The following is a 16,589-nucleotide window of genomic DNA, read 5'->3' as shown; positions in this document are numbered from 1 at the left end:
GATACTCCCACAGGCTGCACCATTCCAGTCTGATGTGTTAATAACCACACACAATTGATGACAGACATATGGAGCACATAAAGTCAGCCCTACCAAAATGCAGCAGATGAAAATCCAAAAGCACACTTGCAACAACAACAACAATGACACCACACAAGTCTACACACCGTGAATAATAATGGAAATAGTCTTGGATGACCCAGCGCTTTTTTAGACTTAAAATATCACAGACTAAGCTGACCTCTTCCCACCCTCCTGCTCCATGCTCGTCACTTTGCCTTGGGGGTCCCGCCGAGAACCTGGATGAAACTGACTATTATATGTCCCCTTTCCACGTGGCCACACTTTCATTATTATTACTGTGGTTCATAACCTGCGTTCTACTATTTCCCTTCAATCACCAGAATGCTGCGAATGCGACGCCAAACACACTGATACCAAACATGAGGGAAAGAGAATATGCTTTAACCTGAAATTATATGTAGCGCATTTTAAGCTAAATTATAATATTTTATTATTATGAGAGTGTAAGTATAAGACTATGGGCGGTATTCAATGAGGCTGATTCGCCAGGTTTTTATGGCGAATTTGTGCTGTTTGGCGAATTTTTGACTAAAACGGTGAATCACCATATTCAATGAGCAGATGGCGAATACATTTCAAGGTTTTTTTCGCCATGATTCACCGAGTAGCAATCGCTATCTTTTTATGTGTTTTGTTTTTTACATTTGGTGTAAAAAAATCAGGAATTTTATTCTGAGGAGGGGCATGCTATTTTTATTCATGTGCTGTAAGCACATGAATATATTAATTTTTTTTTTTACACAGAGCAGCCAGCAGGGGGCCGGAGCCGAGCCGCTCATTAGATATTCATATATTCACTGCACCCGATCATTACATATGCATGATCGGGTGTAGTGAATATACCCGGTCCCCTGCTGGCACCCGGGGAGCCCACCTCCCCCACAAACGTTCTGGGGCAGGCAGGGAGACTTCCATCTCCGCAGGAGTTAAAATTCGCCAGTCAAGGGCAGCGAGCCCCTGACTCGTTGAATACTAAAGCCGGCGAGGCTCCGGAACGCAGCGAGCAGTGGCGAATGTGCAGCGAATCCTAAACAGGATTCTCTGCACATCGCCAAAATGCTCTGTGTAACATTATAACTGCCAGTAACAAGCGCATATTCTCTCATTGCCTCCGTACGCACTTTACGTAAATGCGCTAATGCAAATGGCGGCCATGATACTCTAAGGTGTGTTTAGATGCAAATCAACTTCAACAGGGCTTATAAGTAATCAATAAAATTAATACAAATAGGTGGGGGCGTTATTGTGGTGCCTAGGGGTGTCCGCACCACTAAATCCACCCTTGCCCGCAGCTACTACGCTATAGAAGTGCAGGCTTCTCCTTCCCCACTGGAGCCAGCGCCACATATGAAATGTAGCACTGGAGGGTTAGGAGACACCTGTGGATTAAACAGTAACTGTGGAGGCCGGGCTGGGGAGGTGAGTGAGCACTACATTATGTTTAAGCAACACTGCAGGGTACATGTTCAAGCAACACTGCAGGGTACATGTTCAAGCGGCACTGCAGGGTACATGTTCAAGTGGCACTGCAGGGTACATCTTCAAGCGGCACTGCAGGGCACATTATGTTTAAGCGTCACTGCATGGTACATGTTCAAGCGGCACTGCAGGTCGCATAATGTGTAAGCAGCACTGCAGGGCACATTATGTTTATATTATACTGTATGTATCACTACAGGGGGCATCGTGTAAGTGGCACTAAAGGTATTATTATGTGTATAAGTGGAGCTACAGGGGGCATTACGGGCCTCGGGCGAATTCTCATGGCCAGTGATCAGTTTAGCCTCTGCCGTGCTCCAGTGAAAACATGCCTCGCAAATGAATGTATACCCATAACCCATCGTAAAAAGGCTCACCATCTATGACTGGCTACAACTCATCGCAGCCACCTCATAGCCCAGGACAGGGGTGTAAGTTCATACCATGTGTCCAGAGGCACCATAGATGGTAGTGCCCCCCGCACACATACACACACAGCTACACATACATAGAACCTGTGACCCCATCAGGGTACTTGTTTCCTAGCACGGTGCCCATCGCATCGCATACCATAAGCCTTACAATGGTATGCAATGTTATGCGATGGCACCCGATGTTATACAATTTAAAATCATATACCATCGAATTGTATGCCATTGTATGCCATATACAATGGTATACGATTTTAAATTGCACTATAATGGATTATTTTAATGTTAAATTGCCCCCCTATAAGATTATTAATTGTATAAGCACCATAATTGGTGCTTACAATGTTAAATGCAACTCCACGCCACCCTCAGTATCAATGCCAACCCAAAGCGTGCCGAGCGCAGCGAGCCTACGTGGGGCGGCGGTACGCGTCCTCCTTCATACCCCCACTATCCACGTTGGCTTGGAGTTGATATAAGACAGTGTGGCGAGCGCAGCGAGCCACCGAGCCCGAAGCGTGGCGAGCGGACGCGGAATACATGTAAAGTAATACGCGTCCCCTCGCGGGGCACGCTGCGCTCGCCACGCTTCGGGCTCGGTGGCTCGCTGCGCTCGCCACACTATCTAAAATCAACTCAACACCGACGTAGATAGTGGGGGTATGAAAAGGTCGGAGGACGCGTACTGCCGCCGCTCGCCACGCTTCGGGTTGGCGTTCATAGTGGGGGGGGGGGGGGGGGGCATGGGGGTGCATTTAACATTGTAAGCACCCGTGAGGGTGCTTATACAATTATATGGCATATATGGCATGCGATGCGATACAATGCATAAGATGCCATATGATTGAAAATCATGGGCGCCGTGCTAGGAAACAAGTACCCCCATCAGTTACCCCCCATACCTCCCAGTATTAGTAGTGATCCCGGCAGGACCCATGTGCTCGCCAAAGGCATGCACCCAAATTTTGTGGCATGGCCTAATGACCAGGGGCATGTCCTACAAATGGCATCACTCCAGTGAGGCCACACCCCCATTTTCACCACTGATGGGGCATAGACAGCACTATTCGCACCGGCCCCAGGTGAGACACAAGACCATCCCAAACAATCAGGACAGTTGGGAGGTATGCACTACAGACAGTAGCCGAAACTAGGATTTCTGTCCCCCACCACCATACACCGTCCTCCAATCCCAGATAGCCTGTCTGCATGTGTGTTATGCTGGCCACACATCAGACCAACTTTCCTCCAACCATCCAACTAGTTGGTTGGTTGGACTGAAAATCTGGTACTGTATGGAGGCAAATGCCAATAAGCAATTTGCTCATAAACTCAGGAGAATGGACAAAAACATTCAGTGATATTCTTTAATTCAAATAGGTCCAACAGTAGTACATCGTCTGAGTGACGGCTGTTGTCCATTTTACGAATTGGGAAACAAATGACTTAATTACAAATTACATTTGCTCCTACCCAGTACCAGATTTTTATTCCATCCAACCAACTAGTTGGATGGTTGGAGGAAAGTTGGTCTGATGTGTGGCCAGCATTACTGTGTGTACAATGTACATACATAAAATCACACATGTATAGACACACACATGCTTACATGCATACATACCCACACGCACAGCATCACACCCATGCACACATTCATACAGTATAATAGTTACACATTAGGTGCGTAGGTGGCACTACAGGCAGGTGCATAGGGAGGTTGGCTCTGGTGAATCTCAGGTGGGACGGGCACTATGGTCTATGGTCCCCATGGGCCTTATTCTGATCGGTGCGGCCCGATCAGAATATGCGGCCGTGACCATGCAGGCGAATCCCCGCCTTCCATACGGATCGCCACCTGCCGTCCGTACGCGGATATGTGGCGATCTGCATGAAATTGGATGGGGATACGCCTCCTCCGTCTTGGGAGCAGCCCCTGCATTCGATGGTCGCCGAACATCGAATGCAGGGCCGCACGCTCCACCAGGTCCCGCAACACAAGACCACACGGACACTTGTCCGTGTGAAATCATGTATGGGGGCGGGCAGCTGACATCCGGCGATGTCAGATGCCCGCCCCGTACCCACGCGTCACGGCCTCATTACCATGCATACGCCCCGCGTTTGCATGGGAACGCCTATGAAACGCGGGGCGTATGCATAGGGTAATGAGGCTAAGTAGCCCCTCACGCCCCTCTACGCCCCCTGTGCGGCGTATAAAGAATCCGTGCGGCGAAATCGCCTGCACATGCGCAGAGTGACCTCTGCACATGCGCAGACGATCAACATCGGCGGTCCGTCCGCATGCGGGAATATCCGCACCGATCAGAATAAGGGCCCATGTGTGGAAGCAGCACTAATGGGGGCATTATGAGTGGAAGCAGCACTACGGTGGTAATAGCCTCACCCAGAGCTATACTAATAGCCCCAATAAGCCAGCATGCGAAGCGCTTTATCGGGGATTTGCTTCACCTGCCCCAGCGAAAACAGTGCTGTGACTTTGCAGAAACACACAGGTTTCACTGACCCTGTGTGTTTTTGGCCTAAGTGGCCCTAAGTATTATCGAGCGATCCAATACGATAGCCTGATTAAAATAAAAACAACAGCAAAGCTTTGGGAAAAAAAGTGAAAACCATCTGTTTTTCACCCCTGATGTTTACGTTCATGTTTAAGTCCATGTTTAGGTCCATGAGCCCTAGGGACGCGGACGCCTCTAGAGAAACTTGTACTTTTATTTATCTGCGGTCAAATTTGGGTCTGTAGTAGAGTTTGTGTCATGCTGTCTGTGACTCTTGTGTGGGGTACACACTTGAGAGATGTGAGGAGCAACATCACCAATTTAATGATGTAACATGACATAACATGTGTTTGGGATTCCCAAATTCTTCTCACATGTCAATAGCAAATAATCGCTCATTTACAGAAACATCGATGTTGTACAGTATATGTTACTTCACAAAATACCCCGTTTAAGGTGGGTACCCAAGTACAGATTTTCTGTCTGATCTATCTGGTGGGAACAAAAAACCTGGAAATGTATGGGAGCAAATGACAATCAAATAATTCTTCCCAAATGCTTGAAAACAGACAGTGATCAGTCAGACAAACTGTTTAAATCATTCTGACATAACAAATTTATCAAAGCATATATCTTTTTCTGTTTTCCTGCATTTGGGTGGAGATTTTTTGATTGTCAGTTGCTCCCATACATTTCCAGGTTTCTGTTCCCACCAGATAGATCTGACAGAAAATCTGTACGTGTGTACGCACCTTTAGATTTCCCCAGCCAGTTTTGCTGATGTTTGCAAAGGTTCCTGATGCAGAAATATCGTGCAGCTGTTTGGCCATCTGTACACACAACAAGCTGTGGATGACATATATGTGTAATATATTGCATCTGCCATTCATTCAGCAATACTAGTGAAATATATTGGCATTGTACACAGATATATTAGGGGTACACACTTACAGATGGTCAGAACAATATATTACTCATCTGTTACACTAACAATATATCGTCTGTTGTGAAGCCAGCAATAGTTCCACACAAGCAGATCCGTTTTTTTTCTCCTTTGCTTTTTTTCCCATCATTACTGCCATCCAATCCACATCCTTCTGGTTCCTCCTATTCTCTTTTTGTTTTCTGTAGCATCATCCAATCATTTTCCAATTCTACTAATAAGAATAATAACAAAAAAAATGTTACTTTGAAAAAAAGAAAGGGCAGGGTCTGCAATGGCATCATAGATACCCAACCCCTAGAAATCAGGAGCACATACCCCCACCCCCCCCCCCCTCCCCTCCACAACACAAACACTATAACACTCTAGTCCTGCGCATTACCGCTGGCTGCCGTAGAGCAGCGCGGTGGTGCATCAGGCCGGAGAAAAGCAGAGACTGAATTCTCTACAACATATTCAAGTTGTTCACTTTAGTTTAAATCTAAATAATAATTTGAATCCTTTGAAGGGATTCAGTATTGAATCCCGGCGGTCGGGATCCCGGCGTTCAGAATCCCGACGCCGGAATCCCGACAGCCGAAATGCCGACAAGGGGGGGACGTGGATCGCCCCCCCTTGCGGGCTCGCTACGCTCGCCACGCAGCGGGCCCGGTGCCTCGCTACGCTCGGCACACTAATTTATTCTGTGTCTGCATTTCGGCGGTCGGGATTCTGAACGCCGGGATCCCGACCGCCGGGATTTTAACTGCATCCCCTTTGAAGACACCATCATTTACAGGTTTGTTTTGTATAAATAGGGGTTTACTTGTACAGCAGTTTTGCCGTTTTTGAAAAAATCCTCTCCGGGAGAAGCCCGGAGAGGAATCTTGCATTACTCGTTTTGGGGGCGGGGGTTTAACTGTGACGTCATTAAGCCCCGCCCCCATTACAAGAAATAGCCGAAATAACAGTTATCCATGGAGGGGGCGGGGCTAAAATGTCACGATTGTGCCGTTTTAGCTCCGCCCCCTCCCCTAAACCCGCGGATTGCGGCATATAAATGCCGCGATCGGGGGGCTCAGTGGGGGTCCCCCTGATTCCGGGAGGGTTGCCCACCCTTCCGGGGGCCAGGAGGAAGGACCCGATTTTCGGGAGACTCCCGCAAATTCCGGGAGGGTCGGCAACCCTGTTGTACAGTTATACCTTTTATGTATCCAAGCGGAACGATAAACACGGAACTGTTGGGCAGGGTGTCACTAAACTGCAAGCTCTCAATAACGGTGACATTGTAATTGGATTAAGGTTAATTCCTTGAAATTAAGATCATTTGCTTTGGATGGTACAAATACAGTAGACACGAATGTGACTTTTTTAGACTGATCAGTTTTTCTGATTGAATATTATGGACAAATTAGTTTTTTAGCCTCCATATTTTAGTGTGTAATAGGATTGTGCATGGTGAGTGGGCTCATGCATTGTACATTGTATATAAGTGCACCTCTGTCTTAGTCCATAGGGGGGCAGTACCAACCTAATTATAATGAGGATACATACAGTACATCTCTGCTGTGCAAGGGGCATTTCTCTGTTTCCTTTGTACCCTTTGGTTACCTTCCTATCTATGCTTCTCTTTTATATTTCTCATTTCTCTACCTTGTTATTAGCGCTCCCTCTTTCCTTTCCTCCCTACTGTACCTCATTTTCTCTCCCTGACAGACATTCCCTCATGGATCAATACATTGGTTCTTCGCTTTGTCACTCTGAGTCACAATCCTGGTCTTATCATGTCCAGCAGCTGACACGTCTCCAACCTCCCTCTTTACCGCTTTCTCTCCTCCCTTCCGCACCTCTCTCTCTCTCTCTCTCCCTCCCTCTCTCTCTCATTCCATTGCTCTCTCACCTGCAGTGTATGCACACACAGTACTGTGTACATGGACAACACTTTCCATACCCTTCATTTCTCATGCTAAGAATCTCTGTGCTGCCAGTGAGCATGTTACTGTTTAACACTGATAAGGGAATTATTGTCATTTAATGATCAATATTTCATTTTTACCCTGCCTGTCTGTGCATTTGATGGATTGGGACATTGAATAATGCTTTTCTTTATTGTGTGCATTACCTGCTTTTCCACTAAGCTATTCTCTGTGCATCCACATCCGCTGCTCTAGTATCTCCTGAACTGTAAGAAAATGAGTGCAATTATACTATTTCAGTATTCTATCTATCTATCTATCTATCTATCTATCTATCTATCTATCTATCTATCTATAGGCATTCTATCTATCTATTTATCTATCTATCTATCTATCTATAGGCATTCTATCTATCTATTTATCTATCTATCTATCAGCATTCTATCTATCTATCTATCTATCTATCTATCTATCTATCTATCTATCTATCGGCATTCTATCTATCTATCTATCTATCTATCTATCTATCTATCTATCTATAGGCATTCTATCTATCTATCGGCATTCTATCTATCTATCTATCTATCTATCTATCTATCTATCTATCTATCTATCTATCTATAGGCATTCTATCTATATATCAGCATTCTATCTATCTATCTATCTATCTATCTATCTATCTATCTATTTATCTATAGGCATTCTATCTATCTATCTATCTATCTATCTATATATCTATCTATCAGCATTCTATCTATCTATCTATCTATCTATCTATCTATCTATCTATCTATCTATCTATCTATCTATTCTTTTCTCCTGTTGCCCACCACCTCCCTCGTCACACAGTCTCTGCCTCCACTCTCAGGCTGCCTCTCCTGTTGCCCACCACCTGCCTCGTCACACAGTCTCTGCCTCCACTCTCAGGTTGTTTCTCCTGTTGCCCACCACCTGCCTCCTCACACATTCTCTGCCTCCACTCTCAGGTTGTTTCTCCTGTTCACCACCACCTGCCTCCTCACACAGTCTCTGCCTCCACTCTCAGGTTGTCTCTCCTGTTGCCCACCACCTGCCTCCTCACACAGTCTCTGCCTCCACTCTCAGGTTGTCTCTCCTGTTGCCCACCACCTGCCTCCTCACACAGTCTCTGCCTCCACTCTCAGGTTGTTTCTCCTGTTGCCCACCACCTGCCTCGTCACACAGTCTCTGCCTCCACTCTCAGGTTGTCTCTCCTGTTGCCCACCACCTGCCTCGTCACACAGTCTCTGCCTCCACTCTCAGGTTGCCTCTCCTGTTGCCCACCACCTGCCTCCTCACACAGTCTCTGCCTCCATTCTCAGGTTGTCTCTCCTGTTGCCCACCACCTGCCTCGTCACACAGTCTCTGCCTCCACTCTCAGGTTGTCTCTCCTGTTGCCCACCACCTGCCTCGTCACACAGTCTCTGCCTCCACTCTCAGGTTGTTTCTCCTGTTGCCCACCACCTGCCTCGTCACACAGTCTCTGCCTCCACTCTCAGGTTGTTTCTCCTGTTGCCCACCGCCTGCCTCGTCACACAGTCTCTGCCTCCACTCTCAGGTTGTTTCTCCTGTTGCCCACCGCCTGCCTCGTCACACAGTCTCTGCCTCCACTCTCAGGTTGCCTCTCCTGTTGCCCACCACCTGCCTCCTCACACAGTCTCTGCCTCCACTCTCAGGTTGTTTCTCCTGTTGCCCACCACATGCCTCCTCACACAGTCTCTGACTCCACTCTCAGGTTGTCTCTCCTGTTGCCCACCACCTGCCTCGTCACACAGTCTCTGCCTCCACTCTCAGGTTGCCTCTCCTGTTGCCCACCGCCTGCCTCCTCACACAGTCTCTGCCTCCACTCTCAGGTTGCCTCTCCTGTTGCCCACCACCTGCCTCGTCACACAGTCTCTGCCTCCACTCTCAGGTTGCCTCTCCTGTTGCCCACCACCTGCCTCGTCACACAGTCTCTGCCTCCACTCTCAGGTTGTCTCTCCTGTTGCCCACTGCCTGCCTCGTCACACAGTCTCTGCCTCCACTCTCAGGTTGCCTCTCCTGTTGCCCACCACCTGCCCCCTCACACAGTCTCTGCCTCCACTCTCAGGTTGTTTCTCCTGTTCACCACCGCCTGCCTCCTCACCCAGTCTCTACCTCCACTCTCAGGTTATCTCTCCTGTTGCCCACCACCTGCCTCCTCACACAGTCTCTGCCTCGACTCTCAGGTTGTTTCTCCTGTTGACCACCACCTGCCTCCTCACACATTCTCTGCCTCCACTCTCAGGTTGTTTCTCCTGTTCACCACCACCTGCCTCCTCACACAGTCTCTGCCTCCACTCTCAGGTTGTCTCTCCTGTTGCCCACCACCTGCCTCGTCACACAGTCTCTGCCTCCACTCTCAGGTTGTTTCTCCTGTTGCCCACCGCCTGCCTCCTCACACAGTCTCTGCCTCCACTCTCAGGTTGTCTCTCCTGTGGCCCATCGCCTGCCTCGTCACCCAGTCTCTGCCTCCACTCTCAGGTTGTCTCTCCTGTTGCCCACCGCCTGCCTTGTCACACAGTCTCTGCCTCCACTCTCAGGTTGTTTCTCTTGTTGCCCACCACCTGCCTCGTCACACAGTCTCTGCCTCCACTCTCAGGCTGCCTCTCCTGTTGCCCACCGCCTGCCTCGTCACACAGTCTCTGCCTCCACTCTCAGGTTGTCTCTCCTGTTGCCCACCGCCTGCCTCGTCACACAGTCTCTGCCTCCACTCTCAGGTTGTTTCTCCTGTTGCCCACCACCTGCCTCGTCACACAGTCTCTGCCTCCACTCTCAGGCTGCCTCTCCTGTTGCCCACCGCCTGCCTCGTCACACAGTCTCTGCCTCCACTCTCAGGTTGCCTCTCCTGTTGCCCACCACCTGCCTCCTCACACAGTCTCTGCCTCCATTCTCAGGTTGTCTCTCCTGTTGCCCACCACCTGCCTCGTCACACAGTCTCTGCCTCCACTCTCAGGTTGTCTCTCCTGTTGCCCACCACCTGCGTCGTCACACAGTCTCTGCCTCCACTCTCAGGTTGTTTCTCCTGTTGCCCACCGCCTGCCTCGTCACACAGTCTCTGCCTCCACTCTCAGGTTGTTTCTCCTGTTGCCCACCGCCTGCCTCGTCACACAGTCTCTGCCTCCACTCTCAGGTTGTTTCTCCTGTTGCCCACCGCCTGCCTCGTCACACAGTCTCTGCCTCCACTCTCAGGTTGCCTCTCCTGTTGCCCACCACCTGCCTCCTCACACAGTCTCTGCCTCCACTCTCAGGTTGTTTCTCCTGTTGCCCACCACATGCCTCCTCACACAGTCTCTGCCTCCACTCTCAGGTTGTCTCTCCTGTTGCCCACCACCTGCCTCGTCACACAGTCTCTGCCTCCACTCTCAGGTTGCCTCTCCTGTTGCCCACCGCCTGCCTCCTCACACAGTCTCTGCCTCCACTCTCAGGTTGCCTCTCCTGTTGCCCACCACCTGCCTCGTCACACAGTCTCTGCCTCCACTCTCAGGTTGCCTCTCCTGTTGCCCACCACCTGCCTTGTCACACAGTCTCTGCCTCCACTATCAGGTTGTCTCTCCTGTTGCCCACTGCCTGCCTCGTCACACAGTCTCTGCCTCCACTCTCAGGTTGCCTCTCCTGTTGCCCACCACCTGCCCCCTCACACAGTCTCTGCCTCCACTCTCAGGTTGTTTCTCCTGTTGCCCACCGCCTGCCTCGTCACACAGTCTCTGCCTCCACTCTCAGGTTGCCTCTCCTGTTGCCCACCACCTGCCTCCTCACACAGTCTCTGCCTCCACTCTCAGGTTGTTTCTCCTGTTGCCCACCACCTGCCTCCTCACACAGTCTCTGCCTCCACTCTCAGGTTGTCTCTCCTGTTGCCCACCACCTGCCTCGTCACACAGTCTCTGCCTCCACTCTCAGGTTGCCTCTCCTGTTGCCCACCACCTGCCTCCTCACACAGTCTCTGCCTCCACTCTCAGGTTGCCTCTCCTGTTGCCCACCACCTGCCTCCTCACACAGTCTCTGCCTCCACTCTCAGGTTGCCTCTCCTGTTGCCCACCACCTGCCTCCTCACACAGTCTCTGCCTCCACTCTCAGGTTGTCTCTCCTGTTGCCCATCACCTGCCTCGTCACACAGTCTCTGCCTCCACTCTCAGGTTGCCTCTCCTGTTGCCCACCACCTGCCTCCTCACACAGTCTCTGCCTCCACTTTTAGGTTGCCTCTCCTGTTGCCCACCACCTGCCTCCTCACACAGTCTCTGCCTCCACTCTCAGGTTGCCTCTCCTGTTGCCCACCGCCTGCCTCCTCACACAGTCTCTGCCTCCACTCTCAGGTTGCCTCTCCTGTTGCCCACCACCTGCCTTGTCACACAGTCTCTGCCTCCACTCTCAGGTTGTCTCTCCTGTTGCCCACTGCCTGCCTCGTCACACAGTCTCTGCCTCCACTCTCAGGTTGCCTCTCCTGTTGCCCACCACCTGCCCCCTCACACAGTCTCTGCCTCCACTCTCAGGTTGCCTCTCCTGTTGCCCAACTCCTGCCTCCTCACACAGTCTCTGCCTCCACTCTCAGGTTGCCTCTCCTGTTGCCCACCGCCTGCCTCCTCACACAGTCTCTGCCTCCATTCTCAGGTTGCCTCTCCTGTTGCCCACCACCTGCCCCCTCACACAGTCTCTGCCTCCACTCTCAGGTTGTCTCTCCTGTTGCCCACCTCCTGCCTCCTAACACAGTCTCTGCCTCCACTCTCAGGTTGCCTCTCCTGTTGCCCACCACCTGCCTCGTCACACAGTCTCTGCCTCCACTCTCAGGTTGTCTCTCCTGTGGCCCTCCGCCTGCCTCGTCACACAGTCTCTGCCTCCACTCTCAGGTTGTTTCTCCTGTTGCCCACCACCTGCCTCCTCACACAGTCTCTGCCTCCACTCTCAGGTTGCCTCTCCTGTTGCCCACCACCTGCCTCATCACATAGTCTCTGCCTCCACTCTCAGGTTGCCTCTCCTGTTGCCCACCACCTGCCTCGTCACACAGTCTCTGCCTCCACTCTCAGGTTGCCTCTCCTGTTGCCCACCACCTGCCCCCTCACACAGTCTCTGCCTCCACTTTCAGGCTGCCTCTCCTGTGCTCTTACATAGGCTATACTAGATTTTACAGTACAACTGGCAGGTGTCTAGATCTGTCATGGGACAGGTTACAGGGTCTCAGAGGACAGAGGACACTGGCTGCCTTGGTGACAGTGTGAGAATTCAATGTACTGTGTAATTGTGACAGTGACAATATGGGAGGCATTCTGTGTGAGGAAAGAACAGATTGCTAAGTGTTTGGGGGAAGAGAGCGGCCCAGGCAGAGAGAACAAGGAACAGATGCAGTAAAGGAGAGAGGGAGAGAGGAAAGAGGGAAAGAAAAAGAGAGAGAGAGAATGATAGATAAGCAGGGAGAGGTGAAATATTCAGAAATCCATTGAAAAATAGAAGAGTAGTAGAAAGAAGAACTAGATATCTGTGTCTAGCGATGAGAAAGAGAGAGATGGAGGGAGAGAGAGATGGAATGAGGGAGGGAGGGAGGGAAGGAGATTAGGGGTATAATCTAAAGGAAATCAGTCAAGGATGGAATTAAATGAACGTGATTTGTATATGTACAGGATGTGGGCAATACACAGATGAAAGAGAGGACAGCTCTACATGGTCAGACAGGCACACGAGGAAGCTAGATTTCTGTAGCCTGAGTGGGGATTACGGTACATATTACTGTTTGTGCTTTTCTTTACTATATACATTGTTCTTCTGCTACCTCGCAGTAGCTTCCTATATGTCGCTCTATCTATCTTTATACCTTCTCCTTGTTTCCCTCTATCTTTCTCCTTCCCTCCCTCCGTATTTTCTCTCCTCTTACACTCACTCACCATCTCCCCAACCCCCTTATCTCCTCCTATAGGCCTACATCACTGTCAGTCAAGCCTCCCATCATTACAACCCTCACACACTGCTGCTGCCTGTGTTTCTAGTGCTGGAAAGGAGCAGCCACTGCCTTTTGTCCAATCAGAGATAACAGGCGTGGATAAGACCTTCAGTGGGCTTGGGCTTTACTGGTCCTGATGCTGGCATATTCTCCATTGCTGTGATACAGGCAGGCAGCAGCAGCATCGTCTTTTGTGAGCAATATATGGGCCTGCACAGACTTCTAAAGGATCCATCCCTGCCAGACTGCAGTCCTTCTCCGAATCAGGTACTCATATTGGGGAAAGGGTACACCACTATGAAGGAATGATGCAGCAAATTACATTTACTGTACATCATTAAAACACTGTAAAATGGGAAAAAAATAGGATCAGATTGTTTGCTGCATATAGATTGTCCTCTCATTGCAAGTAGACATATATACAGTATTACCTTGCCAGAGGTGCTATGGAGAAAATGACTATAGCGAGGACTGAGAAATTGTCTGCAATGTCCGCGGCTAGGCCAAATGCACCAGAGCCTGAACAATTCGGGAAATGTATATGGAAAATATAAGTGTTGCCTCTCACAAACAGACATATGTGCACAGTGGTTTGCAGATCTCCCAAGGGTGTTGAAGAGGGTATTATGTTAGATTCTGCTTAAATGCTGCAGGTAATAGAAAAAATGTGTAACATGGAAATAATATCTTTTTTTAAACCTGACATGCTGGATGGTTGCTATGGCAGATATAAGACCATACAGGGTGTCACCCATGCTTAAGGGTCAGACCATTTTAGGGAATGTGTAACTAAAATACGGATTCTGTTATATCTACGTTTATTATGGTATTGGAGCAATTAGTACCAGAACCAGAAAGGATATGACTGAATTCTGATTTTTTTTTTTTTTGTGTGAATGTTCCTTGTTATGGAAGGGTGATATCATAATGTTCCTTTCTAGGATCTGATTATCATCCTGCAGTTTTATTTTAAGGGAGTTTGGGGTCATTACTAGAAGCAGTTGAGAAAATACTATTTACATTCTAGAAATAATGTATGTTCTTTAAAGCAAAGATATTAAAAGTAGATGGCTTTCTGGCAGGTTGGTATCACCATGCTTGAGAGTGTAATAGGATTAGGGGTCAAATTATATTAGGTAGGTGATAATAAAAAAATAGTTAGGGGTGAAGTCATTTGCTTTGCTGTTTATATCACTCTTCCTTTCCATCACTACATTAAATGAATCCAAAGCCAAAGTAACCCATTGACATAAATGCACAATATATATATATTCCTGCTTATGTTATGTGACTCATAAATATTCATATACTGTATAGCCAATGCACAAACACTACACAGGCTAAGATATGTGCACACACACCTGTGTGCTGTTTGTTACATGTATGTAAATGGGATATATTGTAATATGAATGGAGTACTAAGGAATAGGTGCAGTCTTATAGTAAATGCATTTAATGTAAGTTGACATATTAGAGATCCCTTGAGATGAGATGGATGTGACATTATACACATTGGTCCTCACATTAGCATATAATCCAGTCTTCAGGAGGCCAAGCCAATGCATTGCAGGGAATTTCTTCCCAGAAGCAGTTTTATTTTATGGGAGTTTGTAGGATGAAGTTGTCGGAGTTTCCGCACATAATAAATATATGTATCAGCAGCTTCATTTATGTCTCATAGTTATGATGAATGTATAGGAATCTGAACAGGCTACAGCATCAGTGATCTCCTTCTCATCTAACCTATTATATTGTTTGCGGCGCCTCATTGCACAGTGAAGAAAAAGAAGTGCCAGGTTTTTTGTCATTAATTTGATTATCAAAATATATAATTATTGCAACTGTTGAATTTCTGGCAATATTATAAGAAGGTGGAAAAATAGTGAAGGGAGGATGTTAATGCACAGAGGTGTGCCTGATTTATCTCTGTATTTACATATTTAGTAATGTGTATATAATGTTATAAATGTATGTTTGCCAGTACTTGCAATGACAATCACAGAAGATTGATTGTTTTTATGTTGCCATTTTTTGTCAATATAAAGCTTGTTAAATGAGATTTATCGTCTATGTATTGAGCATTGGGCAGAATGGCAGAGCACAATGGTCATTTCACTTGTGTTCATATCCTGATTTTCAGCTTCTAGCACAAATGAATGGGATTGGGGTTTGCAATGCTGTGTACACGGGTGAACATCCCTGCAGACTGTAAAACAAGGATATCATCCTAGATGTAAGGAAATACGAGTATTTGTGAAAACAAGCAAATGCATTCCAACATTTCAGGGACAAACAGTCGAGAGAGAGAGCATTTCTTTTTACAACTGTAATAGTGCCTTTGTTTTAGCTAAAATATGGATACAATCACTTTAAAACATTATAAAATAGCAATTATTCTATCAAAGTGACATTTTATTTTTTGTTTAATACTATGAAAAAAAATTGCTTTATTTATCACATTTGCTGTGACACCAGGGCAGGGAAATGTTGCAGCTGTGATGTTTGACAGCCTTTGGTGCAGTTTATAGGGGGAGGCGGCACTGGTAGAGACAGGGAGAGGGAGAAACACAGAAACATACGGAATGGGAGAAGAGAGAAGAGAGAGGGGGAGGGGAGAGACAGACAAACAGGGAGAAACAGACATAGGAGAAACACTGGAGGAAGAGAAAGAAAAAGATACAGATGCATTAGAAATAAAAAATAGAAATGCAAAATGGAGAGAGGAGTACATTGGAAGAGAGAAATACAATGAGGGAAATAAATGTTTGTACATCCGTCTATAGTTGCACACAGATTCTAGTATGTAAAATGCAGCTTCCTCTTGTATGGTTATTATGACCTTTACCTGTATATGTCATATGTGTGTATTAATGTGAACTGATACCTGAATATGTGGGACGTTAGTAGATCTGGAGTGGAGATTGTACAGGTCACAGACATTATTACACACTTATCACTTTCACTCTCTAGAAATATTAAATGGTAGAATTAAAACTGCATTTTTGTTATTTGTATCCAATAGTCTGGATTAGATAAACGTATTATGCATGTTCCTGCCTGTATAAAACAAATCCTAATAAATGTATTCCCCATGCTTCTGCCTTTGTCAGTGGGTCCCCCAACACTTGGGGCCTGTTGACATGTACTTTTGGAGTCAACTCAAGCCTACAAAAGCTGACATTTTTGGAAGATTGGTACAATATTTTTTATAAATTGTGGTTACAGAACAGATTATCTTTTCAGAGCCTCACTCACTATTTTAGCCTATAAGCTACA

At 47.6% G+C, this 16,589-nt stretch overlaps 1 protein-coding gene across 29 annotated transcripts in view; it reads left to right on the top strand.

Moving 5' to 3' along the window:
• Positions 1-13,429: 13,429 nt before the first annotated feature.
• The window catches only part of NRXN2 (neurexin 2), an 847,024-nt gene continuing 843,864 nt past the window's right edge, over positions 13,430-16,589 (top strand). For 28 of the 29 annotated variants that reach the window (XM_083165053.1, XM_083165057.1, XM_083165084.1 and 25 more), the window contains exon 1: positions 13,430-13,580. The gene's annotated coding sequence lies outside the window, so the exon portion shown is untranslated. The remainder of the gene's footprint in view (positions 13,581-16,589) is intronic. The other variant, XM_083165054.1, reaches the window with a different exon arrangement.

This window comes from Crinia signifera, chromosome 11 (genome assembly GCF_055691185.1).
Source record: "Crinia signifera chromosome 11, ASM5569118v1, whole genome shotgun sequence".
Classification (NCBI taxonomy): Eukaryota; Metazoa; Chordata; class Amphibia; order Anura; family Myobatrachidae; genus Crinia; species Crinia signifera.
Note: the sequence above shows the minus strand (reverse complement) of the source record. Positions and strands in the feature narration are given on the sequence as shown.